This window comes from Pelophylax lessonae (assembly GCF_965119305.1).
Source record: "Pelophylax lessonae genome assembly, chromosome: 2".
NCBI lineage: Eukaryota > Metazoa > Chordata > Amphibia > Anura > Ranidae > Pelophylax > Pelophylax lessonae.
In genome coordinates this window covers 41,542,220-41,569,463 of record NC_138769.1, presented here as the reverse complement: position 1 = coordinate 41,569,463, position 27,244 = coordinate 41,542,220, and positions in this window count along the sequence as shown.

Here is a 27,244-nt window from a genome sequence, read left to right as displayed (position 1 = left end):
GAGGTCATGCAGGACATTACAAGGAAGCAGAAAAACATGATTTCATGAAAAATAGATTACAGGGCCATTAAGCAGTGGATGTGTATGGATTATTTTTGGAGAATAAGTATATCAGATAGTGTCATTATAACCACTTGCAGAACCCATAACACAGTTATACGGTGGCTGAGTGGCTCTCCTGCACTGGATCACGTATCTAGTATGTGATCCAGCACTTCCAAGTAGGGGGTGCATGCGCACCCCCCCCCTGCTGCTGTGATTAGACACATATTGTCATTGTGCCAGGAAACCAAACCACACGAAGATGCAAGTAAAACAAAGTAGTTTATTAGAGCAACAACAAAAAATGCACAGCAAGAGTGAGTAGCGAAATCAGGAACTGCTGGGGTCAAGTCCAGAGTTGGTAGTAATGCAAGCCAGGATCGAGTCTAGAAGCGGGTAGTAATCCAAGCCAGGATCGAGTCTAGAAGCGGGTAGTCTTACACGCCGGGATCGAGTCTAGAAGCGGGTAGTCATCCAAGCCAGGGTCGAGTCTAGAAACGGGTAGTAATCCAAGCCAGGATCGAGTCTAGAAGCGGGTAGTCATACACGCCGGGATCGAGTCTAGAAGCGGGTAGTCATCCAAGCCGGGATCGAGTCTAGAAGCGGGTAGTCATCCAAGCTGGGATCGAGTCTAGAAGCGGGTAGTCATACACGCCGGGATCAAGTCTAGAAGCGGGTAGTCATCCAAGCCGGGATCAAGTCTAGAAGCGGGTAGTCATCCAAGCCGGGTTCGAGTCCAGAGGCGGGTAGTCTGCTGATGCTGGGTCGTCTGCCGATGCGGAATTGAGAGCCAGGAAAGTTGTCAGCCAAGCCAGGTCATGCACGGAGGAACGTGGAGAACAGAAGACTGCTAGCAGTGATGCACCTTGGAGCACAAAGAGAAGGGCAAGGACTGCAAGTCATCAGGTGATATATTTAGTCAGATGTGCAACACCATCACTGAGCGATGCCCAGGCAGCAGGCAAGTGATGATGCAGAGTTTATAAAAGACAGCAGTTTGAACATGTCCAAGATGGCTGCCAACAGGAAGGCAAGGTAAGACCTTGACACAGATTAAGCCGATCAGCAGGTGATGACCCATGGATGACCACCGGCACCCGCTGATTGGCGAGGAGGAAGACCGGACAGAGCTCTGTGTATGTAAACAAGGCAGAATTATGTCCTGTCAGTGGGGATACGGCAGTATTTGTTTCCTTGAAAAGCAGGGAATAAAATATATCAAATCCCTCAGTAAAATTAGCACACAGTACACAAAAAAAACACTGGTTAGGGACAAGGTTAACCCTTTGATTGCCCTAGATGTTAAATGGAAAATGTTATACTTACCTGACAGTAATTTTTCTTTCTTGACGCATAAGCATGACAGCGAACATGTAATGGGTATAGGCTCCCCCCCCTCGGCCAATAAAGACTGGTTGTACTATATAAATAAGTTGCCTCCCCTAAGGCGGCATTCTCGTAACTAGACTCAAATGCGAAACCCAGAAGGGAGGGACGTGTATGCTGTCATGCTTATGTATCGTGAAAGGAAAGTATAACATTATCCATTTTCCTGACACAAGCCTAACAGCATACACGTATGGGATGTAGCCTGCCAACAAAATACCATAAGGGAGGGCCTTGCTGAAGTGTTTTATTCAACATACCCTTCGACTAATTTAGAACTGCTTCATTAACTTTGTAATAGGCTAAAAAAGGGTTTGTAGTATATGAAACTAGTTGGAATCCTATAAAAATAATTCTGAAACTATGAATTCTGTCCAAGAGCACGCCACCTGTCTGGTAAAGTGGGCTCTGCACTAGATTGTTGAGTTCATCTTTGCCCTATAAGCCCCCTAGGCGACTTTGACCCGAGATGACGTCATCAGTGAAAGTCTTCTTCTGATAATGCCAGGCCTGAAGAGGCCAATGACCTTCTAGAGAAGGGCCACTTCCATGTATTTCTTCCACATCAAGTCCACTACCCAAACTTGTGGTGACTTAGACATTTCAGTTTGAACATGCTGAAAGGGCAATGTCCTGTTCTAGATGCAAGGATGCAGAACTTTGTATGGTGATGGAGAAGAAGAAACTAGAACTATTCTGTTTGATAATGGTAGCAATAAGGTAGTTTACCACTTGAAGCTTGGATATCTATAATCCTTTTCCCAGATGTGATAGCCTTAGGAAATACTGCTTTAGTGTCACGGAAATATTGAAGATGCCTTGCTCAGAAGAATGGAGGAGTGGGACAACCTTCCCAACACTAGTTGCACTGCAAGTTATAAGGGGAAAGAACGGTCTGCACAGGCCTTTCGGAATTGGTTTACCAAGATGTGCGGCGATCATTGGATCTCAGGAAGTGAGGACCTGACCAAGACTTGACTACCACTTAAACCCTTAACTCGGCTTAGTTGCAGACAACTTAATATTTACAGTCGGGACCAGAGAAATCCATCTATAAATTCTGTGAGGTTTCCCATGTTGTGGTATACCTGAGGTTTGTAGCAGGTACCCTGGCTTCCACAGTTTCGAATACTGAAGGTGAGACCCTTAGATGAGCCTCCCATACTTGGTCTCCCAGCTGCTAAATCTAACTTGGCTGAATTTGGATACACTTGGCTCCACCATGTAAGGTCTGAAATCTCAGGAAGGAGAATAGGGGCGAGGGGGGGGGGGGGGGGGGAGCCTATACCCATATGCTGTCATGCTTGTGTCAAGAAACCCCTTCCCAGCCAGTGTCAGTACAGTGACAGGGTATATTTTTAGCACTGATCACTGTATTAGTGTCACTGGTTCCCACAAAGTGTCAGTGATTGTCTGCCACAGTTTTGCAGTTCCGCTATAAGTCGCTAAACACCGACATTGCTAGTATAAAAAAGAAAAAAAAAATTTAAATTCCAGTATACTGTATATCCCATAGTTTGTAGATGCTATAACGTATTCGTAAACCAATCATTATACACTTATTGGGGATTTTTTTTAATCAAAAATATGTAGCAGAATACATATTGGCCTAAATTTATAAAGAAATTATATCTTTTACATTTTTTTTATTGGATATGTTTTATAGCATAAAGTAAAACATATTGCTTGTTTTTAAACATTTTCAGTCTTTTTTAGTTTATAGCGCAAAAAAAAAAAAAAAAACCAGCAGAGGTGCTAAAATATCATCAAAAGAAAGCTCTATTCGTGGAAAAAAAAGGACATCAATTTTATTTGAGTACAGCGTTGCACGACCGTACAATTGTCAGTTAAAGTATCATAGTGCCAAAAAGCAAAAAAATTGCCTGGTCATGAAGGGGGGTAAATCTTCTGGAGGTAAAGTGGTTATGAACAGGTAAGCTGCAATATATTGCATTATTGTTTTTGGGTTTAACACGGCTTTGGCTCTATAAGTTGTTCTCTTTCTATATATAGATAGACAGACAGACAGACAGACAGACAGACAGATAGACAGATAGACAGATAGATAGATTATCTATATATATATATATATATATATTTATAATTAATAAATATATTAGATATAAATATATTAATATATTTATATCTAATATATGTATATCTAATATATTTATAATTAATATATATAGTGCCTTGCGAAAGTATTTGGCCCCCTTGAACTTTGCAACCTTTTTTCCACATTTCAGACTTCAAACCTAAAGATATACTTTTTTTGTGCAGAATCAACAACAAGTGGGACACAATCATGTGTCAATGAAATTTATTGGATATTTCAAACTTTGTTAACAAATAAAAAAACTGAAAAATTGGGCGTGCAAAATTATTCAGCCCCTTTACTTTCAGTGCAAACTCTCTCCAGAAGTTCAGTGAGGATCTCTGAATGATCCAATGTTGACCTAAATGACTAATGATGATAAATAGAATCCACCTGAGTGTAATCAAGTCTCCGTATAAATGCACCTGCACTGTGATAGTCTCAGAGGTCCGTTTAAAGCGCAGAGAGCATCATGAAGAACAAGGAACACACCAGGCAGGTCCGAGATACTGTTGTGGAGAAGTTTAAAGCCGGATTTGGATACAAAAAGATTTCCCAAGCTTTAAACATCCCAAGGAGCACTGTGCAAGCGATAATATTGAAATGGAAGGAGTATCAGACCACTGCAAATCTATGAAGACCTGGCAGTCCCTCTAAACTTTCAGCTCATACAAGGAGAAAACATGTGGAAGAAGGTGCTCTGGTCGGATGAAACCAAAATCGAACTTTTGGCAACAATGCAAAACGTTATGTTTGACTTAAAAGCAACACAGCTCCTCATCCTGAATACACCATCCCCACTGTCAAACATGGTGGTGGCAGCATCATGGTTTGGGCCTGCTTTTCTTCAGCAGGGACAGGGAAAATGGTTAAAATTGATGGGAAGATGGATGGAGCCAAATACAGGACCATTCTGGAAGAAAACCTGATGGAGTCTGCAAAAGACCTGAGACTGGGACGGAGATTTGTCTTCCAACAAGACAATGATCCAAAACAAAGCAAAATCTACAATGGAATGGTTGACAAAGAAACATATCCAGGTGTTAGAATGGCCAAGTCAAAGTCCAGACCTGAATCCAATCGAGAATCTGTGGAAAGAACTGAAAACTGCTGTTCACAAACGCTCTGCATCCAAACTCACTGAGCTCGAGCTGTTTTGCAAGGAGGAATGGGCAAAAATTTCAGTCTCTCGATGTGCAAAACTGATAGAGACATACCCCAAGCGACTTACAGCTGAAATCGCAGCAAAAGGTGGCGCTACAAAGTATTAACTTAAGGGGGCTGAATAATTTTGCACGCCCAATTTTTAAGTTTTTTATTTGTTAAAAAAGTTTGGAATATGCAATAAATTTCGTTCCACTTCATGATTGTGTCCCACTTGTTGATTCTTCACAAAAAATTACAGTTTTATATCTTTATGTTTGAAGCCTGAAATGTGGCAAAAGGTCGCAAAGTTAAAGGGGTCCAAATACTTTCGCAAGGCACTGTGTATATATATATATATATATATATATATATATATATATATATATATATATTAATCACACAGAGAATATGCAGTGGCTGCGTGGGAAAGCAGAGGCTCCTCTCCGGCGATACTCTTCCTTATGACAGCGACTAAAGAAAGCGTGCAATTGTGTAATCAGCCCGGGACTGATGTCAGGACATGTGATGCTCATGTGAAGCCTGAAGCCTAAACCTTTCCCTTCCTTATCTCGTTTTGCCCTGACAGCAAATTCACAGCTCCACCCGGCTGACATTAAAGACGAGTAACTGAGGATGAAACAAACACCCCAGTGTTCACCAATAAGCACAGCGTCCAACAACAACCAGCTAAAGTACTTAATTTCAAGAAAATTAGGAAGGAGTTATAAAGCAGTTATACATTCGCATCATAGGGGCCTATTCAGGAAGTTCGTAAATCAATTTTCTTTTTAAACTTAACGTCAGCCAAAACTTTTTTTATATAGTTTTTTTTTTCAACAGTCATTATTATTGCTGCCTTGTCCCCATTGAGGGGATTTTCTCTCACTTCCTGTCTCAATGACACCAGAATAAGAATTGGCATGATGTGTGTGTCTATACTGGGATATTGAGTTTAATGGTGGGTGATATTTCTGACTTGTGACATGCAGCTATAGTCAGTTCTTCAATTCGATTGCTGACCTTTTTTTTTTTTTTTTTGCTTTTCGAGAAATAGAAACCCAGCAGGTGATCTAACCCCATTCTACTAAATAAATGTGCTTTGTACCCTTCTTGTCCCTGAGACACCCTGTCACCTGGACCGTATATGAGGCCAAATGTTCCGAATGAAAACAAAGACAGCAATACAATCCTGACAGGGGCTCTATAATCCTTCTTGTTCTGTACAAAACTACAATGAGGGAAATAAGTATTTGATCCCCTGCTGATTTTGAATGTTTGCCACCTGACAAAGAAATGATCAGTCTATAATTTTAATGGTAGGTTTATTTTAACAGTGAGAGACAGAATAACAGCAAAAATATCCTGAAAAATGCATTTCAGAAAAGTTATAAATTGATTTGCATTTTAATGAGTGAAATAAGTATTTGATCCCCTATCAATCAACAAGATTTCTGGCTCCCAGGTCTCTTCTATACAGGGAACGAGCTGAGACTAGGAGCACTCTCTTAAAGGGAGTGCTCCTAGTCTCAGCTTGTTACCTGTATAAAAGACACCTGGCCACAGAAGCAATCAATCAGATTCCAATATCTCCACCATGGCCAAGACCAAAGAGCTGTCCAAGGATGTCAGGGACAAGATTGTAGACCTACACAAGGCTGGAATGAATGAGCTACAAGACCATCGACAACCAGCTTGGTGAGAAGGTGATAACAGTTGGTGCAATTGGTCACAAATAGAATAAACACAAAATAACTGTCAATCTCCCGGTGTGGAGCTCAATGCAAGATCTCAAATCATGGAGTTTCAATGACCATGAGAATGGTGAGGAATCAGCCCAGAATTACATGGGAGAATCTTGTCAATGATCTGAAGGCAGCTGGGACCATAGTCACCAAGAAAACAATTGGTAACACACTACGCCATGAAGGACTGAAATCCTGCAGCCCCTTAGAGGTCCCTCTGCCCAAGAAAGCACATGTATGGGCCCATCTGAAGTTTGCTAATGAACATCTAAATGATTCAGAGGAGAACTGGGTGAAAGTGTTGTGGTCAGATAAGACCAAAATCAAGCTCTTTGGCATGAACTCAACTCGCCGTTGTTGGAGGAGAAGGAATGCTGCCTATGACTACAAGAGCACCATCCCCACCGTCAAACATGGAGGTAGAAATATTATGCTTTGGGGGCGTTTTCCCTGCTAAGGGGACCGGACAACTTCACCGCATCAAAGGGACGATAGGCCATGTACCATCAAATCTTGGGTGAGAACCTCCATCCCTCAGCCAGGGCATTGAAAATGGGTCATGGATGGGTATTCTAGCATGACAATGACCCAAAACACACGGCCAAGGCAACAAAGGAGTGTCTCAAGAAGAAGCACATTAAGGTCCTGGAGTGGCCTAGCCAGGCTCCAGACCTTAATCCCAAACAGGATATGTGGAGGGAGCTGAAGGTTTGAGTTAGAAACCTTATTGACTTGGAGAGGATCTGCAAAGAGGAGTAGGAAAAAATCCCCTCTGAGACGTGTGCAAACCTGGTGGACAACTACAAGAAATGTCTGACCTCTGTGATTGCGAATGGGTCAAATACCTATTTCACTCATTAAAATGCAAATACATTTTTAACTTTATTGAAATGCGTTAGTCTGGATATTTTTGTTGTTATCCTATCTCTCACTGGTAAAATAAACCTACCAATAAAATTATTGACTGATCATTTCTTTTTCAGTGGACGTACAAAATCAGCCGGGGATCAAATACTATTTTTTTTTTTTTTTGTGGGCACAATTCTTAAAAAAAAAATCACTTAAAACCCTCAAAACAATTTGACCTTGGAGAATAAAATAGTGGTAATTTCACTTTTTTATGTCACTCCATTTTATAAAGTGCAAAATTGCAATAACAAATATACTAAAGGTAATTTTAGGGCACACAAGTATATATTATTACCTCATTTTTCTTTTTGGTAAAATATAAAAGATAAAGTTGCACCGAGTAAACAGATACCTAACTTGTCAGCCTTAAAAGCCCTCGCTCACATTGAAAGCGGCTTTAAAAACCGAGCGACCTACAAAAAAAAGCCGCATTTCAATGCGATTTTGGGTGCGACTTGAAAGACATCTGTGCAGCTTCATGCACAGGTGTCTATTGAAGTCACACCCAAAGTCACCAAAAGTAGTGCAGGAACTATTTTTGGAAATCAGTGTGGCACCGCACTGATTGGAACTGTGCTATTGCCGGCAATAGGCTGAGATCTGTCATGCGATTTGACCTGTCAAATAACAAATCGCTCCAATGTCAACGAGGGTTAAAACTACATATGCCCATGGAGAATAAAATAGTGGTAGTTCCAATTTTTTATGTCTCTCAATATTAGTGCAACGGTTGATTAAGTGCAAAATTGCAATAATAAATACACTAAAGTTCATTTTAGGGTAAACAAGCATATATTAATACCTATTTTTTTTTTTTTTTTTTGGGGGGGGAGGGGGTAAAATATAAAAGACGAGGTTGCACCGAGTAAACAGATACCCAACATGTTGAGCCTTAACCCCTTGAAGACTAAGCCTTTTTCTGACACTTGTTGCTTACAAGTTAAAATTAATATTTTTTGCTAGAAAATTACATACAGTTGTGTTCAAAATGATTCAACCCCCCCACTGAAATTGATTGTTTTGGCCAGTTTGACATTGATTTTGATCATTCAGTCATCCTGCTTACAATTAAATCAAAGAGGCACGTGTAGGTCAGACAAATATAACATAACATTTATAATGAAATAACCACAAATGTCTTTTCTTTGCTCACATCATTATCAGTTTTATTCAACCCCCAAGTGACATTCAATCTTAGTACTTAGTACAACATCCTTTTACAGTTATAACAGCTTTTAAACGTGAAGCATAGCTTGACACAAGTGTCTTGCAGCGATCTACGGGTATCTTCGCCCATTCGTCATGGGCAAAAGCCTCCAGTTCAGTCACATTCTTAGGCTTGTGCACTGCAACTGCTTTCTTTAAGTCCTACCAGAGGTTCTCAATCAGATTTAAGTCTGATGACTGTGATGGCCACTCCAAAATGTTCCAGCCTTTAATCTGCAACCATGCTCTAGTGGACTTGGAGGTATGCTTGGGATCATTGTCCTGTTGAAAGGTCCAACGTCTACCAAGCCTCAGGTTTGTGACGGACTGCATCACATTGTCATCCAATATCTCCTGGTACTGAAGAGAATTCATGGTACCTTGCACACGCTGAAGCTTCCCTGTACCTGCAGAAGCAAAACAGCCCCAAAGCATGATTCACCCCCCGCCATGCTTCACAGTAGGAAAGGTGTTCTTTTCTTCATAGGCCTTGTTCTTCCTCCTCCAAACATAGCGTTGATTCATGGGCCCAAACAGTTCTAATTTTGTTTCATCAGTCCACAGAACACTATCCCAAAACTTCTGTGGTTTGTCCACATGACTTTTGGCATACTGCAGTCAACTCTTCTTATTCTTTGGAGACAGCAAGGGGGTGCGCCTGGGAGTTCTGGCATGGAGGCCTTCATTACGCAGTGTGCGCCGTATTGTCTGAGCAGAAACCAAAGTACCCACATCTGACAAATCTTTTCTCAGTTCCTCAGCAGTCACATGGGGACTTTTCTCCACTCTACGCTTCAGGTAGCGCACAGCAGTCAAAGTCAGCATCTTCTTTCTGCCACGACCAGGTAGCGTTTCAACAGTGCCCTTTGCCTTGAATTTGCGAATGATGCTTCCTATGGTGTCTCTTGGTGTGTTTAACATCTTTGCAATCTTCTTATAGCCATTGCCCTTCCTGTGAAGAGTAATCACCTCTTCTCTCGTCTTCCTGGACCATTCTCTTGACTTCACCATGTTTGTAACCACACCAGTAAATGTCTAGAAGGAGCTGAGTATCACAGTCATTTTAAAGCTGCCTGATTTGTGCTTATTAGGCTTTATTGCTGCTCCCTGACACCCACAGGTGTTTTCAATACCTGATTGAAAACACTTCAATGAACCTCTGTTCTTCAGAGTGGTAGTCTTTAAGGGGTTGAATAATTGTGTCAATGATGAATTCACAAAAGAAACATTTACAACTGTATTACAAAACCAATTAATGTCATTTTAGTTGCATATGGTTCTTCCTTGTAGGATTTCATTCTGAATACAATTACAAATGTACACTAAATTCCCTAAAACCCTTTACAGCATTGGGGGGTTGAATAATTTTGAACACAACTGTAGAACCCCCAAACATTATATATATTTTTTAAATGAAAACCCTAGAGAATAAAATGGTGATCATTGCAATATTTTATGTCAACACTGTATTTGCGCAGTGGTCTTCCAAACGCAAATTTTTTGGAAAAAATAAACTTTTAATGAAATAAAAAATAAAATAAAATAGTAAAGTTAGCCCAATTTATTTTGTACATTGTGAAAGATAATTTTACATAAGTAAATAGATACGTAACATGTCATGCTTTAAAATTGTGCACACTTGTGGAATAGCGACAATAGCGGTACTTAAAAATCTCCATAGGAGACGCTTTAAAAATGTTTAAAAGGTTACCAGTTTGGAGTTACAGAGGAGGTCTTGCTCTAGAATTATCGCTGTAACAATCGCAGCAATACCTCACATATGTGGTTTGAACATGGTTTACATTTGCGGGCTTAACTTACATATACATTCGCTTCTGCGCGCGAGCTCAGATTGATGGGGCGCCTGAATTTTTTTTTTTATTTATTTTATTTTTATTTTTTTTTTACACTGTCCTTTTAAGTTTTTTTTTTATCACTTTTTTGCTGTCACAAGGAATGTAAAAATCCCTTGTGACAGCAATAGTCACGTGTCAGGTATTTTTTTTGGAGCGATCTGTGGTCTACTCTATTAGACCCCAAATCCCTCCTTTGCACTTAAAGCGGAGTTCCAGCCATTTCACTCACCTGTCCAACGGTCCAGCGATGCGGCCGCCTAAAGCCTCGATCTCTCCCTCGGCGCCGGCATCACTGCTGTGGGCACCCGGCTGTGACAGTTTGCGGCTTCACAGCCGGGTACGCACTGCGCATGCGCGAGTTGCGCTACGCACCGTGATTGGCCGGCAATCTTCTGGGACCTTTGACATGTCCCAAAAGATTGCAGGGAGGGAGGGGGAGAGGAGAACTTCCGGTCAGGGCGCCGCGGCGCTCCGAGCGGAAGCGGGATCGGGTACCTGTCATAACTAGGTACCCGCTCCCCCACAAAAAAATGACATGCCAAATGTGGCATGTCAGGGGGTTAGGACCACCTAAAGCGGAAGTTCCACTTTTGTGTGGAACTCCGCTTTAAAAGCATTCAAAACGCCAAGTTTGGCTGTTTTGAATACTGACATTCTCTTTAACCATTTGCCAACCGCCCGCCGCAGATATACTGCGGCAGGCTGGCTTGGCTGCGCAAACCGCCGTACCTGTACAGCGGTTCGGGGGAGCGGTCACTTGGTAAGTTGCAAAATATTACACATTAATACAGCTTTGGCTCCATAAGTTGTTCTCTATACACTATATGGATACATGAATCGCACAGGGAACACACTGTGTGGGAAATCGAGTGGCTCCTATCCGGCGATACTCTTTATGGCAGCGACTAAAGAAAGCGTGCAATTGTGTAATAAGGCCGGGACTGATGTCAGGACTTGTTGGGTGGATTAACCCTTTATCTGCACTAATGAGCACTTTCACCGTGACAGAGAACACCGGAGTCCTACAGAGATCGGTTATCGGTGCTGTGATGTTTTTACTGTGATTTTGCAATAATAAAGATTTTTGGAGAGTCCTGACTACAGTGTGCAAGCGGTTCCTCCATTTGTATTATTAAAATTTGGATGGGTCGTGTTTAGTGGTGGTTCTGCCTTTTGAATGCGACGTGTGGCATCATTTTTGCTGTGCCATAATAAGTTAAAGCGGGTGGTCAGGGGCAGTAAAACTGCAGTTTAATCACATATTTTTTTTTTTTTTACTATTACCTCCCCACCACAGCCAACAATGCAACCAGGTCGCAAGCCTCGTACACACGTGTCGAAAGTTGGCCGTGAATTTTCGGCCAACGTCCGATCGGCCGATTGTCGGCTTGTTAGTATGATGCTTCCGACAACCGACTACGACTTTTTTGGCCGAATAAAATCTGGTGTGCATGCTATAAAATTTTTGTTGGCCGTCAACACAACGGCCGATTTTCCGTCAGTCAGTACAGATTTCGGCAGACAAAAATCTGATGAGCAAGACTGGGCATGCTCAGAGAAGAAAAAACACACGGAAAGTAAACCAGCACATGACATCACTTCTGAAGTTGGTTTTTGTTGGCCGAGAAAATTTGTGTGCAGTCTAGAGCACATTTCAACCAACACAACAACACTGGACAAAAGACGGCCGATCGGTCGGCCTATAATCGTTGCGTGTGTACGAGGCATTAGACAGTTGTGATCAAAACAGATGTCCCCATTGAATGATTTTCTATAATTTCCTGTACTGATGACAACATTTTTTCAGTTTCTTATCACTGTCTTGGTGACAGTGGTCATCAGTACAGGTAGAGAGGGTTAATCCCCCCAATGAGAACCTATACTCCCCAAACGCCCAAAAGAAAAAAAAAGTTTTGCCTATTTATACACTTTAACCACTTGCCATCTGTTCACTCGAGCACTACTGCGGCAAAGTGGTTGGTTATCTACTGACGACGTAGACCTACGTCGCCAGACACTCCCCTTCCTCGGTGGCGCACGCGCGCCGCCGGAGGCTCGCTCCCGCTGTGTTCAGTCACAGCGGGAGTCGGGCCAGGGGAGGAGCAGCGGCGATCGCCGCAGCTCTTCCCCGATCGTCGGGGATCGAGTGTGGAAATCCGCCTGCTTGTGTAAACAAAGCGGGCGGATCTCCTAAGTGACAGGCAGGGTCAGATTGCAGGGTTCAGCATAGCTGAACCCTCGATCTGTCCCTGTGTCACTCAGTCACCTCCCCCCACACACGTTAGTAAGCACCAGGCATACATTAACCCCTCCCTCTCCAATAAAATTAACCCCTTCCCTGCCAGTGTCATTTTTACAGTAACAGTGCATATATATAGCACTGATTACTGTAGTAATGTCACTGGTACCCCCAAAAGTGTCAAAAATGTCAGTCAGGGGTCCGATCTGTCCGCCGTAATGTCGCAGTCCCGCAATTATTTGTTAAAAAAAAAAACACCAAAAATGACAGAAATCTTTCCCTTAGTTAGTAAACGCAATAACTTTTACGCAAACCAATCAAAATACGCTTATTGTGATTTTTTTTACCAAACATATGTAGCAGAAAACAAATTGGCCAAAAATTAAAAAAAATTTTGATTTTTACATTTTTTTGGGGGGAATTTCATATAAAATAATGTGAAAAATATTGTTATTTTTTCAAAATTTACGCTCTTTTTTTGTTTATAGCGCAAAAAGTAAAAATCGCACAGGTGATCAAATACCACCAAAAGAAAGCTCTGTTTGTGGGGAAAAAAGGACATAAATTTAATTTGGGTATGGCGTTGCACGACCGCGCAATTGTCAGTTAAAGTCGCACAGTGCCGAATCGCAAAAAGTGGCCCAGACGTAAGACAGCAAAATCCTCCGGTGGTAAAGTGGTTAAAGCCCAACTGAGTACCAGTTAAATATAATTTCTGCAATAACTTTCCATGTCAGGATTCATCAAGAAATAGATCTCAATACAGCTGTAGGCCAGGACCTGTATGTGCAAGCTAAGAGGAAGGCCTAGGGTCTAGCTCGTCTAGGCTGTACTAGTGTAGGGGTTAATTTATTTGGTTGGTTCAAAAGGATTTAAAGGCCTTACCTCATTGGTGGAGGCCAGGGGTGTGGTCCTAGTGGTCTCTCTTATGCTGGCCATACATTGTTCAATTTTTTTGTTCAATTTCCTTTATATTTACCTTCAACCTATGTAGTTCAAGGGCCGGCCTGATTACATATACATTGAAAGTGTTTAGGTTTGTAGTTCAGTGGTTCAGTCGTATCCAACTCTTGGTGACCTCATGATCCATAGCGCGCCAGACTTTTCGGTCCTCCACTGCCTCCCGACCCTGGCTTAACCTATGCCTCGTACACACGCAACGATTGTTGGCCGTGAATTTTCGGCCAACGTCCGATTGGCCGATTGTCGGCTTGTTAGTATGATGCTTTCGACAACCGACTTCGACTTTTCGGCCGAACAAAATCTGGTGTGCAGGCTATAAAATTTTTGTTGGCCGTCACCAGAACGGCCGATTTTCCGTCAGTCAGTAGAGATTTCGGCAGACAAAAATCTGATGAGCAAGACTGGGCATGCTGATGCTCAGAGAAGGAAAAACACACGGAAAGTAAACCAGAACATGACATCACTTCTGAAGTTGGTTTTTGTTGGCCGAGAAAATTCGTGTGCAGTCTAGGCACATTCCAACCAACACAACAACACTGGACAAAAGACGGCCGATCGGTCGGCCGATAATCGTTGCATGTGTACGAGGCATAAGTTATTGTTTCGATGATGCTATCCATCTTGTTTTCTGTCATCCTCTTGCCCTTTTTCCTTCCATGTTTCACAGCTTCGGGGTCTTTTCCAATGAGTCTTCTCTTTGCATTGGGTGGCCAAAGAATTTGAGTTTTAGCCAGATGATCTGTCCTTCCAGTGAATATTCAGTGGCAGCCCGTCTATTGGGGGTGCAGGGGCGCCGCCCCTCCAATTCATGCGTCCGGCCCCCTAATCTACATGCAGGACGCCGGACGCATGGTTTCCAATAGGGGATTTTTTTTTTTAAGCACGTGATTAGAGCCAGAGGCTCTAATAGGCTTCAAAAAAGGATGGGCTCTGCGCCCTGAGCCCACCCAGTTGTATGACAATAGCGAATGAATATTCGCTATTATCACACTGATTTTCCTCCCAGCCAATCAGGAAGCGGGTCGTGAGACCCCTTTCCTGATCGGCTGAAAAGAGAAGCGATTTTACTGGCCATTGGCCATTGAGTCGTACGAACGGAGGAGACTCCCAGCTCGGGGAAGGAGCAGGTAAGGATGCTGGCTGTCCGGCCAGGCAGCCAGCCAGCCGTCCGTCCGGGGAGGGGGGAGGAGGTGGTAGATTTGATTGCGGTCCCGCATTGCCCCCCCTAGCCACCACTGGTTGATTTCCTTCCTTCAGGATTGACTGGTTGGATCTTCTTGCCATCCAAGGGACTTTCAAGAGTCTTCTCCAACACCGTGGTTCAAAAGCATCAATTATTCAGTGTTCAGCCTTCTTTATATTTAGGTTTGACCTCATATTATATGGTTTTGGTAAATCTAAAGGAAAATTGTACAAGAAAATTGTGTAATGTATGGCCAGCCTTAGGCGGAGGTGTTGTCTCTAGCATTAGTGGGAACAGGGACAGCGTCAAATAATCTTTTCCCGCCCTCCCCTTCATTATGGGTGGTTTCTTGATGAGTATTGGATGGGATGAGTATTGGACTGGTGATGTAGCAGGTGGGGATTGAAGAATGATGGGTTGAGCCCATCTCAGGTATGAGTGTACCTTCCCTACTAATGCCCCGTACACACGCGTTGAAAATTGGCAGGGAATTTTCGGCCAACGTCTGATCTGCCGATTTTCGGCTTGTTAGTATGATGCTTCCGACAACCAACTCCGACTTTTCGGCCGAAAAAATCTGATGTGCAGACTATAAAATTTTTGTCCTCCGTCAACACAACGGCCGATTTTCGTGCAGTCAGTACAGATTTCGACAGGGAAAAATCTGATGAGCAAGTCTGGGCATGCTCAGAGAAGAAAGAACACAAAGAAAGCAAACCAACACATGACATCACTTCTGAAGTAGAATTTTGTTGGCCGAGAAAATTTGTGTGCAGTCTACGCACATTCCAACCAACAAAACACAACTTGGACAAAAGTCGGACGATCGGTCGGCCGATAATCGTTGCGTGTGTACGGGACTTAAGTGTCGGCAGTAATATGTGATTGGTTAGGGGGCTGGGTGGTAAATTAATAAGTAATTGTCCCTGAGTCAGGGTAAGGCCTAGTTCACACCTATGCATTTTTTGTTGCTTTTTGCCGAAAAGCACCACAGTTTATTTAACATGGCTTCCTATGGGACATGTTCACATCTATGCTTTTTTCAGCCACTGCATTTTTGGAAAGGGTCAGGGACTATTTTAAACGCAAAACTGTGTTTGTTTGTTTTTTTTTTTACAGTTCAATAGACTTCAATAGACTTCAACGGAGAAGCTGCAGAAAAAATGAAGTGCATTTTTGCAGCAATTTTACTAAAATTTTGCCGCGATTTGCGTTTTGCATTTTTACATTTTATTCTGCTAAACAATAAATTAGGCAAAAAAAAAAAAGGATAAAAAATGCAAAACGCAAATCACGGCAAAATTGTGTGTGCAAAAACATAATATACACAACAAACAGCACAGCAGAAACAGATCAGAAATAAACTACATAGGTGTGAACGGAGCCTAATCGCGGGTAGTGGCAGTGGAGATGCAAGTTGGTGGCAGATACAGGCGGTTTTTCATCCAAATGTGCCTTCAAAAACCTAAGACCTGTTAGAAGGTCAGTTAGTTACAATATCTCAGAAAAGTGAGTACACCCCTCACATTTTTGTAAATATTTTATTCTATCTTTTCATGTGACAACACTGAAGAAATGACACTTTGCTACAATGTAAAGTAGTGAGTGTACAGCTTGTATAACAGTGTAAATTTGCTGTCCCCGCAAAATAACTCAACACACAGCCATTAATGTCTAAACCGCTGGCAACAAAAGTGAGTACACCCCTAAGTGAAAATGTCCAAATTGGGCCCAAAGTGTCAATATTTTGTGTGGCCCCCATTATTTTCCAGCACTGCCTTAACCCTCTAAAGCCCCGTACACACGTACCGATGGTCGGCATACAAATGTTCCTCTTTTCTCCCCGGGATGTCGGTGTCTGTTGAAAAGTGCAAAGACAGCACAAGGACAGCACAAGAATTTTGTCTGCAGACTTCAGCTGACTGCAGAAGTGATGTCATGTAATGGTTAACTTTCCCTGTGTTTTTAATTTTCTGAGCATGCCCAGTCTTGCAAATCTGCGGTCTGTCGGCCGAATTCTGTACTGACAGGCGAACAATCGTCCGTTCTGGTGTCGGCATACAAAAATTTTCATGTTTGCAAGAAAGACTTTTGTCCGCGGATTGTGCGCAGACATCTGTCGGAGGCACCATACTAACACGCGTACAATCGGCAGATCCTTCGTCCACCGACGTTTGTATGCCGACGATCGGTACGTGTGTACGGGCCTTAAAGCCCCGTACACACGTACCGATGGTCGGCTTACAAATGTTCCTCTTTTCTCCCCGGGATGTCGGTGTCTGCTGAAAAGTGCAAAGACAGCACAAGGACAGCACAAGAATTTTGTCCGCCGACTGCAGAAGTGATGTCATGTAATGGTTAACTTTCCCTGTGTTTTCTATTTTCTGAGCATGCCCAGTCTTGCAAATCTGCGGTCTGTCGGCCGAATTGTGTACTGACAGGCGAACAATCGTCCGTTCTGGTGTCGGCATACAAATATTTTCATGTTTGCAAGAAAGACTTTTGTCCGCGGATTGTGCGCAGACATCTGTCGGAGGCACCATACTAACACGCGTACAATCGGCAGATCCTTCGTCCACCGACGTTTGTATGCCGACGATCGGTACGTGTGTACGGGCCTTTAGTCTTCTTGTCTTCAGCAAACTTTTTGCTGGCTTTTTTGTGCATCATCTTTAGAAGAGGCTTCCTTCTGGGACGACAGCCATGCAGACCAGTTTGATGCAGTGTGTGGTGTATGGTCTGAGCACTGACAGGCTGACCCCCCACCCATTTAACCTCTGCAGTAATGCTGGCAGCACTCATACATCTATGTCCCAAAGACAACCTCTGGATATATGTAACGCTCCTGCGTTTCTTATATGGTGTGGATTTTCAGCTGCAGAAATAGTCCCACGTCAGTAGTCATGTAAGAGATATGCTGAGATACCATTCCCAACCTCAATGACTCATCATGTGTGGAAGGTCTTATTTCAGCCAGTAAATACACACAATTAGCAAGCTGGTTCCTAGAGTGACTTTATGTATGTGGTAACACAATGATGAAGGTTGAGGGATAGGTTGAGTGGAGGTGGTAGGTGATAGACACTTGAAGGTGAGACAGTAGCAGATGAATGCAGGAAGGTTTAGCAATGTTGTATGATAGCAGATGATAGAATAGCAGGTGGACATACAAAAGAGATCAACCCAGTGCAGAAAAGTAGCAGTAGTCTCAAGAGCTAGCAATCTAGTTATGCAGATGTGATAAACAGTCTTTACTATGCAGAGCTAGATAGTGTAAGCTTAGTATAAGTTTATAGAGAATTCCCCTGCGGGGTACTTAGCACTATTAGCGATACAGCCGAAGGGTGGTTCAGGAGAGGCGGATGATCCAGTAGCGGGATACAGGGATCAGCGCAGCGAGGTTCCATCAGCGAAGTAAGCTTGCAAGCATGGAAGCTTCAAGCAAGGTTAGCATCCAGGTAAGGGTGTTTTGAACGAACACATGTGAGTGAGAACCGGCGCTTTAAATAGCCATCTAGTCCGGCGCTGGGTGATGACAGCTCCAGTCTTAAAGGTGTATGCGCACCTTTCCAAAAGTAAATGGTGGGGCGCATACACTTGTGGAAAGTGTAATTTAGGGTACCAAAGGTACCGGAACATTACAATACCCCCCCCTTAAGGCCTGCTCCTGAAGGCCTCTGGAGCTGGTTTGTCTGGGTATCTCGCATGAAAATTGCGGATTAATCTAGGGGCATGTATGTCAGAGGTGTTTAGCCAGGTGTCGTCTTGGGGCCCATAGTTCTTCCATCGAACTAAGTACTGAAGTCTTCTTCTGTAGATACGAGAATCCAGAATCTCTTTTATCTCGTATTCTTCTCCACCTTCAACTTGTACAGGAGGGGGAGGTGGAATATTAGGCCTTATTCCTTGGTCCGGAACATGGGGTTTTAGTAGCGACACATGGAAAATGGGATGGATTTTTAGGTCCATTGGCAATGTAAGCTGCACTGCAGCTTTTCCAATAAGTTTCTTGATTGGGAAAGGTCCCAAGAACAGAGGTCCAAGCTTTTTGCTAGGGATCTTCAGTCTCAAGTTTTTTGTTGAGAGCCAAACGAGGTCCCCGATAGTATACTGTGGAGAAGGTCTTCTACGAAGATCATAGTACTTCTTTTGTTGACTGTGAGCGTGTGCAATGGTAGTATTTAGTAAACCCAGAGAATCCTTTATTTGGGTAAGATAGTCTGAGGCTACTGGGTTATTTGAAGGAAGGATGCGTGGAGGGAGAATAGAGGGATGGAACCCATAGTTCAAGTAGAACGGACTCTGCTTGGTTGTACTGTGAGTTGCGTTGTTGTAGGCAAATTCTGCCAGGGGGAGAAGATCCAACCAATCATCCTGTTGGTAAGAAGTGTAACAACGTAAATACTGCTCGATGCATTGGTTGACTCTTTCAGTCTGTCCGTTGGTCTGCGGATGGTAAGGAGAAGTGAGCTTCCGCCCAATCCGTAGTATGTGACATAGTTCTTGCCAGAATTTAGAAATAAATTGGGATCCACGGTCAGACAGAAGAGTTTTTGGGATACCATGTAATCTGAAGACATGTTTCATCAGGAGTTCTGCCGTTTGTTTGGACGAAGGTAGTCTGCGAATAGCAATGAAATGTGCCATCTTTGTCAGATGGTCCACTGGCACCAAGATGGTATTAAATCCTTTGGAAGGAGGCAATTCTACGATGAAGTCCAATGACAAAACCTCCCATGGAGTTTGGGGTATTGGTAGACTGCATAGTAGACCGGATGGTCTCGTAGTGTCAATTTTGGACCTGGCACAGACATTGCATGAAGAGACGAATTTTTGTATAGATGTTTTCATGTCAGGCCACCAGAATTGCCGAGAAATCAAATTGAAAGTCTTTGTCATACCCATATGTCCTGCCATAGGCACATCATGCGATAATTCCAAGATCTTGGTGCGTAGGGTAGGTGGTATGTAAAGTTTGTCGTTGTAGTAGAGGAAGCCTTCTGCATTGGTATTTAGTTGTGGTGGGGGTGAATCCAACCTTATACCATGCAGAACCTCTTCCTTCAAGGAACGGACAACTCCAATAATGCGTTTGTGAGGTATTATAGGAACGGAAGGGATTTCAAAGTAGTTTTCTTCAGTTAGTCGTGATAGTGCATCCGCCTTTTTGTTCTTATCTGCAGGTGTGTAGGTCACTAGGAAGTTAAACCTTAGAAAGAATAGTGACCATCGTACCTGTCGATGCGAGAGAGTTTTGCTAGTCTGAAGATATTGGAGGTTTTTATGGTCCGTGTATATAACTATTGGTAATTGGGTGCCTTCGAGTAAATGTCGCCAATTCTCCAGAGCCAATTTTATAGCAAGCAGTTCCTTTTCACCCACGGGGTAATTTATCTCGGGACTGCTCAGGGATTTAGAAAAAAAGGCGACTGGATGAAGTGGTGAAGTGGGGGTAGGTCGTTGGGAGAGTATTGCTCCTACTGCCATGTTTGACGCATCTACCTCCAGAATGTATTGGAGGGATGGGTCTGGATGGCGTAATATGGGAGCGGAAGTAAACCTTGTCTTTAACAAGTGGAAAGCCTTATTTGCTTCTTCTGACCATTTAAATGGTATTTTTATGCTAGTGAGCTGTGTGAGGGGTCTCACAATAGCAGAAAAGTTTTTTATGAACTTCCTGTAGAAATTTGAAAATCCCAGGAATCGCTGTAGCGCCTTGCGTGTAGTTGGTGTAGGCCAATCCTGAATGCAGGATATTTTACTCATGTCCATCTCAATTCCTGTTTTGGATATGATGTAGCCTAGAAAGAGTACCTCATCTTTATGGAACAAGCATTTCTTCAGCTTCACATAAAGATTATGTGCAAGCAATCTCGATAATACAAGTCTTACATGTCTTATGTGTTCAGACAGGGTCCGTGAATATATAAGTATATCGTCCAGATATACCACAACACAGACATCTAGTAAGTCTTTAAAAATATTGTTTATAAATCGTTGGAAAACTGCAGGGGCATTGCATAGGCCGAATGGCATCACAAGATATTCGAACAATCCGTATCTAGTTCTGAACGCAGTCTTCCACTCGTGTCCATCACGGATTCGAATGAGATTGTATGCTCCTTTCAGGTCTAATTTTGAAAAATAGGTAGCTCCACGCACCTGCTCAATGAGCTCAGGGATAAGCGGTAGAGGATAGCGATCTTTTATTGTGATAGCATTCAATTTCCTGTAGTCGATGATAGGTCTGAGACTTGAATCTTTATTGCGAACAAAAAAGAGTCCTGCTGCTGTGGAAGAAGTGGAAGGTCTAATAAAACCTTTTTCCAAGTTCTCATCCAAATAGGTTTTGAGATGGGCAAGTTCATCCTGTGAAAGAGGATAAACATGACCGAACGGCAATTTGCTATTTGGGAGTAGATCAATGCTACAATCATAGTCTCGATGAGGAGGTAATGTTTGAGCATTTTTCTCAAGAAAAACCTCAGAAAGATCCTGATAACATAGTGGTGCAATCTCATCTGTCACCACAGACAGAATCTTCCCGGAAAACGGGAGGTTACACGTTTCCTCGCAATAACAAGAAGGGAAGGTCAAGGACCGTTTCTTCCAATCTATGGTTGGTTGGTGTGTGTGCAACCAGGGAAGTCCCAACACAATGGGAAAGTGGGGTGAAGGTATTAAATCGAAGGTAGAAGTCTCCCTATGAGACTCGTTAATAGTGACTAGAAGTGCTTGTGTCTGATCGGTGATCGGACCAGAGGATAACGGAACACCGGTAATAAGACTTACTGAGACAGGTTTGAGTTTAGAAATAACAGGAATTTTATTTAAAGCAGCAAAACATATATCCATATAATTTCCACAAGATCCTGTGTCAATCATGGCCTTAGTAGTAATCCTGTTCTGGTCCCACTGTAATGTCAAAAAAACAGAAATGTAGGGGTTAGTGAATGAAGTTGTCAATCCTCCTAGAGAGACATGTGAACACTCACCCTTCTTTTTGTTGACTAGGGGACAGACGTTTATCTTGTGATCCGGGGATGCACAGTACAAGCAGAGATTTTCATTTCGTCTTTTGGCTTTTTCCATAGTTGATAGCGGTGGGCGTATGGTTCCTACCTCCATAGGAACGGCCAGACTCCGAGAGGAAATGGATAATGGCATTCCCATCTTTTCAGCCTTTCTTTCTCGTAGTCTTCTATCTATGGTAATACTGAGTTGTATTAATGCATCCAGGGTTTTTGGCAGATCTGCTTGGGCGAGCTCGTCCTTAACGGCTTCTGATAGGCCAAGCCTAAATTGGGTTTTCAGAGATGCATCATTCCATTCTGAATCAAGGGTCCATCTCTTGAACTCTGCGACAAAGTCTTCTACAGGCCTCCTTCCTTGTTTCAAAGATCTTAACTGAAGATCAGCAGTACTCTGCCTATTGGGGTCATCATATAGGCTAGTGAGCTCTGCCAGGAACAAGGCATAGGAGTTGAGAAGCTGGTCGTTTTTCTCAAAAAGAGAATCTGCCCAGGCTCGAGGATCGCTTGATAGGTAAGAAATAATAGTACAAACCTTAATGTGATCAGTAAGGTAGGTACGAGGTTTTAGCAAAAAAAGTAACTCACATGCGTTTTTAAATTCGCGAAATTTTTTGTCTGTAAATACCAAAGGGGGATTTATCTTGGGTTCAGGGGACTGAGCAGAGGTAAGTTGTGTCAGTCTAATTACCTGCTGCGACAGAGCCTGATTGTCTTCTTTTAATTCTGCAAGTGCGTGTATTAACGCAGATACTTGCTGTTTTAATTGTGTCACCTGAGTGGTTATTTCTGCTGAATCCATTTTTTGGTTCGTTCAATCTGTAACGCTCCTGCGTTTCTTATATGGTGTGGATTTTCAGCTGCAGAAATAGTCCCACGTCAGTAGTCATGTAAGAGATATGCTGAGATACCATTCCCAACCTCAATGACTCATCATGTGTGGAAGGTCTTATTTCAGCCAGTAAATACACACAATTAGCAAGCTGGTTCCTAGAGTGACTTTATGTATGTGGTAACACAATGATGAAGGTTGAGGGATAGGTTGAGTGGAGGTGGTAGGTGATAGACACTTGAAGGTGAGACAGTAGCAGATGGATGCAGGAAGGTTTAGCAATGTTGTATGATAGCAGATGATAGAATAGCAGGTGGACATACAAAAGAGATCAACCCAGTGCAGAAAAGTAGCAGTAGTCTCAAGAGCTAGCAATCTAGTTATGCAGATGTGATAAACAGTCTTTACTATGCAGAGCTAGATAGTGTAAGCTTAGTATAAGTTTATAGAGAATTCCCCTGCGGGGTACTTAGGACTATTAGCGATACAGCCGAAGGGTGGTTCAGGAGAGGCGGATGATCCAGTAGCGGGATACAGGGATCAGCGTAGCGAGGTTCCGTCAGCGAAGTAAGCTTGCAAGCATGGAAGCTTCAAGCAAGGTTAGCATCCAGGTAAGGGTGTTTGAACGAACACATGTGAGTGAGAACCGGCGCTTTAAATAGCCATCTAGTCCGGCGCTGGGTGATGACAGCTCCAGTCTTAAAGGTGTATGCGCACCTTTCCAAAAGTAAATGGTGGGGCGCATACACTTGTGGAAAGTGTAATTTAGGGTACCAAAGGTACCGGAACATTACAATATAACGCTGAGCACATTCACTCAACTTCTTTGGTCGACCATGGCGAGGCCTGTTCTGAGTGGAACCTGTCCTGTTAAACCGCTGTATTGTTTTGGCCACCGTGCTGCAGCTCAGTTTCAGGGTCTTGGCAATCTTCTTATAGCCTAGGCCATCTTTATGTAGAGCAACAATTCTTTTTTTTAGATCCTCAGAGAGTTATTTGCCATGAGGTGCCATGTTGAACTTTTAGTGACCAGTATGAGAGAGTGAGAGCGATAACACCAAATTTAACACACCTGCCCCCCATTTACATATGTACATCTGAGACCCTGTGTGGGTGTACTCACTTTTGTTGCCAGTGGTTTAGACATTAATGATTGTGTGTTGAGTTATTTTGAGGGGACGGCAAATTTACACTGTTATACAAGCTGTACACTCACTACTTTATATTGTAGCAAAGTGTCATTTCTTCAGTGTTGTCACATGAAAAGGTATAATAATATATTCATCAAAAATGTGAGGGGTGTATTCACTTTTGTGAGATACTGTACATAGTACAGCTATAGTAGGCTGTTGTGTTGGTTTTATATACAGTAGAGAATGGAATATTATAATTTAAAAAATTGTATTGTTAATTATGCTAATTTAATAAAGGGGCTGCTATGAACATTTAGGGTTCACACTTGTTAATTGGATGTGGGTTCCTCCCCCACAGGAGAGTGTAAGCCGAGTTAAATGGAGCCAATTCACATACCTCCGAGGCAGCCGCCGTCCGCATTTGGAAAGGGTCCTGTGCATCTTTGGCTCTAACATAGGTGTGAATTTAGGCAGAAATTCAGGTCTGATTCCACGAACAGACACGCACTGGACCCTAACTCCAAAAGAAAGATGCTTGGTCTGAGCTATTAATGTTTTGTAACACTCAGTAAAATTTTGATGCTGCAACCGTAACATGGGCAATATAAGTTATGTAATGACAAGGAACCTTAGAAAAAGTGTTTAAAGTATAACTAAAGGCAAAACTTTTTTTTAAGTTTTGGTTAGAGTGGAGTGGGATTAGAACACCTGTCAGTGTTTATTGCTGCCGAGATTCAGAGCCGGTTCATACTGCCGCCCGACTCTGAAGCTGCCCCTTGCAGCGCGACTTCAGCATGGCTTGCAAACGACTTCTTTAATAGAAGTCAATGCAAGCCGCTCCGAAGTCGCCCCCAAATAGTGCAGGAACCCTTTTCTAAGTTTGATTAGAACGGTTCCATTGCACTGAATGGAGCGCGACTTGTCAGACGACTAAGTCGCCTGACAAGTTGCCCCAGTGTGAACCGGCTCATACTCTCTCTATTTGTCCTGTTTACCATTATCTTTGAAAGTGAAAGTAAAAGAAAATCCCAAATGTTGGGTTGTCCCTGGAAAAGTAATAGAGGGGAAATCTTTCAATAGGGACACTTGTTCTGGCGACCTGGGGGTCCCCAGGAGATTCCCTTAATTTGCAGGGATTTCCTCTCTCTTCCTGTTTGGCTATGGGACAGGAAGTGAAGGTAAATCTCCCCAATGGGACAAAGAGGATACTATTAAACGTTACAGGGGTTATAACCCTCTCTTAAGGCCCGTACACACGTACCGATCGTCGGCATACAAACGTCGGCGGACGAAAGATCTGCCGATTGTACGCTCGTTAGTATGGTGCCTCCGACAGCCGTCAGCGCACATTCTGCCGACAAGAGTCTGTCTTGCAAGCATTAAAATTTTTGTATGCCGACACCAGAGCGGCCGATTGTTCGCCAGTCAGTACAGAATTCGGACGACAGACCGCAGATTTGCAAGACTGGGCATGCTCAGAAAAGAAAAAACACAGGGAAAGTGACTGCATCACTTCTGCAGTCGGCTGTAGTCGGCGGACAAAATTCTTGTGCTGTCTTTGCACTTTTCAACAGACACCGACAGCCCTGGACAAAAGACGGCCGATCGTTCGCTGACGATCGGTACGTGTGTACGGGCCTTTACTCTATCCAAAATGAAAAAAAAAAGTTGCCTATAGCTCTACTTTAAGGAGGAACTAAAGTGCACAATACCCACCACTGCTCAAAGGGTCTGACGCCCATAAGGTCTCTCGCTAACATCAGCATCTTCTCCTGGCGTTTTTCGGGAATCGTGTCCTCAGCCGCCTTGAATAGCTGGCGTGGGATGATGTAATTCCTGCGCCATGCCGCCAATTTAAACTGAGCTTCGCATGCATGTCTCTTCTGCAATAAAGAGCCTGTCTGCTTGTTTTTTTAGACCTTAATTTTGCTTTAAAAGCAAGATGATTATAAGTAGTATGACATCAGATGATGCTAAAAAGTCTCCAAGTCTCTTCTATCGGTCTGATTATACTGGCGATTAAGATTGTCATGATTAGACAAACAGAAGAGATTTGGATAGCTCCAACCTCATCCAATGTCATATTACATAACCATCTTGTTTTTTTTTTTTTGATGAATCCTGAAATGGAAAGTTATTGCTGAAATGATACTAAGCTTGATAAATATCCAGAGACACCTCTACATACAAGGATAAATTCCTTTCTGATGATCAAAACTGTTGTGAATGATTAATATTCTTCATAGGGGATTTTTTGATAAGTGTGGCCTGGAGTAGACCACAAGTTTGCTATGATTTTAACAACACAGTGTTTAGGTGAAGGTTAAATGTTTAATGTGTGTGCCTTGGCGGTTAAAGCGCCAATCTACATTCCAATTGGAACAACCTGGTCTTTGAGATGAATGTATATATTCCGATCTTCAAAATTAAGCAAATTGTAATTTATAACTTTCACCCTATTCGGTGCGCACAATCATAAAACCTTTTGCCAAAGCTTGGTTGCAAAGAAAGATGTTAGACTCCAAATGTGCCAGATTTATTGTAAAATATGGAGGAGTTACTAACCTCTTGCAGCCCATATAACAAATATGTATAGTGGCAAAGAGGGTGAACTTTAATGACCACACAGCACACATATGCATTCATGGGCAGCCGAGGTTTCTGTGCTGGGAGCGTGCTTACTGTGTGCTACCAGCACAATGACCTCAAAGACAGCTCTAATAATGCTCAGGAGCCAGCGGGGTCCAACCCCAGTGGTCACCTAACCTGGCAGGCCTTTTCACTCTCCAGGTGTAAAGACCCTGTTAAAGGGACAGGAGGACTGGGCATAGAGGTGTTAATATGTAGGCGGGAGAGTAGTTAGGTGGTGGGCACCCCAGGGGGAAGAATTGGGGGACACACACCGACCCGATGTTGCAAGAAATGTATTGTCAAGAACCTTCCCACATACCCTAACGGAGTCTATGCAGAGGCCTAAAACTGATGGCAACACACAGTGGAGAGCGATGCTCGTAGACAGCACCTGTCACAGGAGGTAGGCAGTAGCAGCAAAGAATTAGACATGTGCAGAACGGACAGATTCCTTATGTTACTAATTTCATTTCAATTGGTTTCAAAATTCATTCAGTTTTGTTTTGTTTTTGTTAAATTTTGCTTCATTAAAATAATTTTCTAACAATTTGAATTTGGAACGGTCGAAAAATGACCTAACAATTTGGTTTCTGTGTAAGAAATAGCTGGTTGCTAAGGAGCGGGCCAGGATGCCAACCACCACGTTCTTAACAATCAATGACTCATCAAACAAAACAATGGGAATAGAAAATCCATAAAAGAAACAGAGTGGTGTCCACCCCCCTCCCAAAATCTATACCAGACCCTTATCTGAGCATGCAGCCCAGCAGGCCAGGAATGGTTAGGGGGGATGAGCGAGCGGCCCCCCACTCCTGCACTATACCAGGCCACATGCCCTCAACATGGGGGA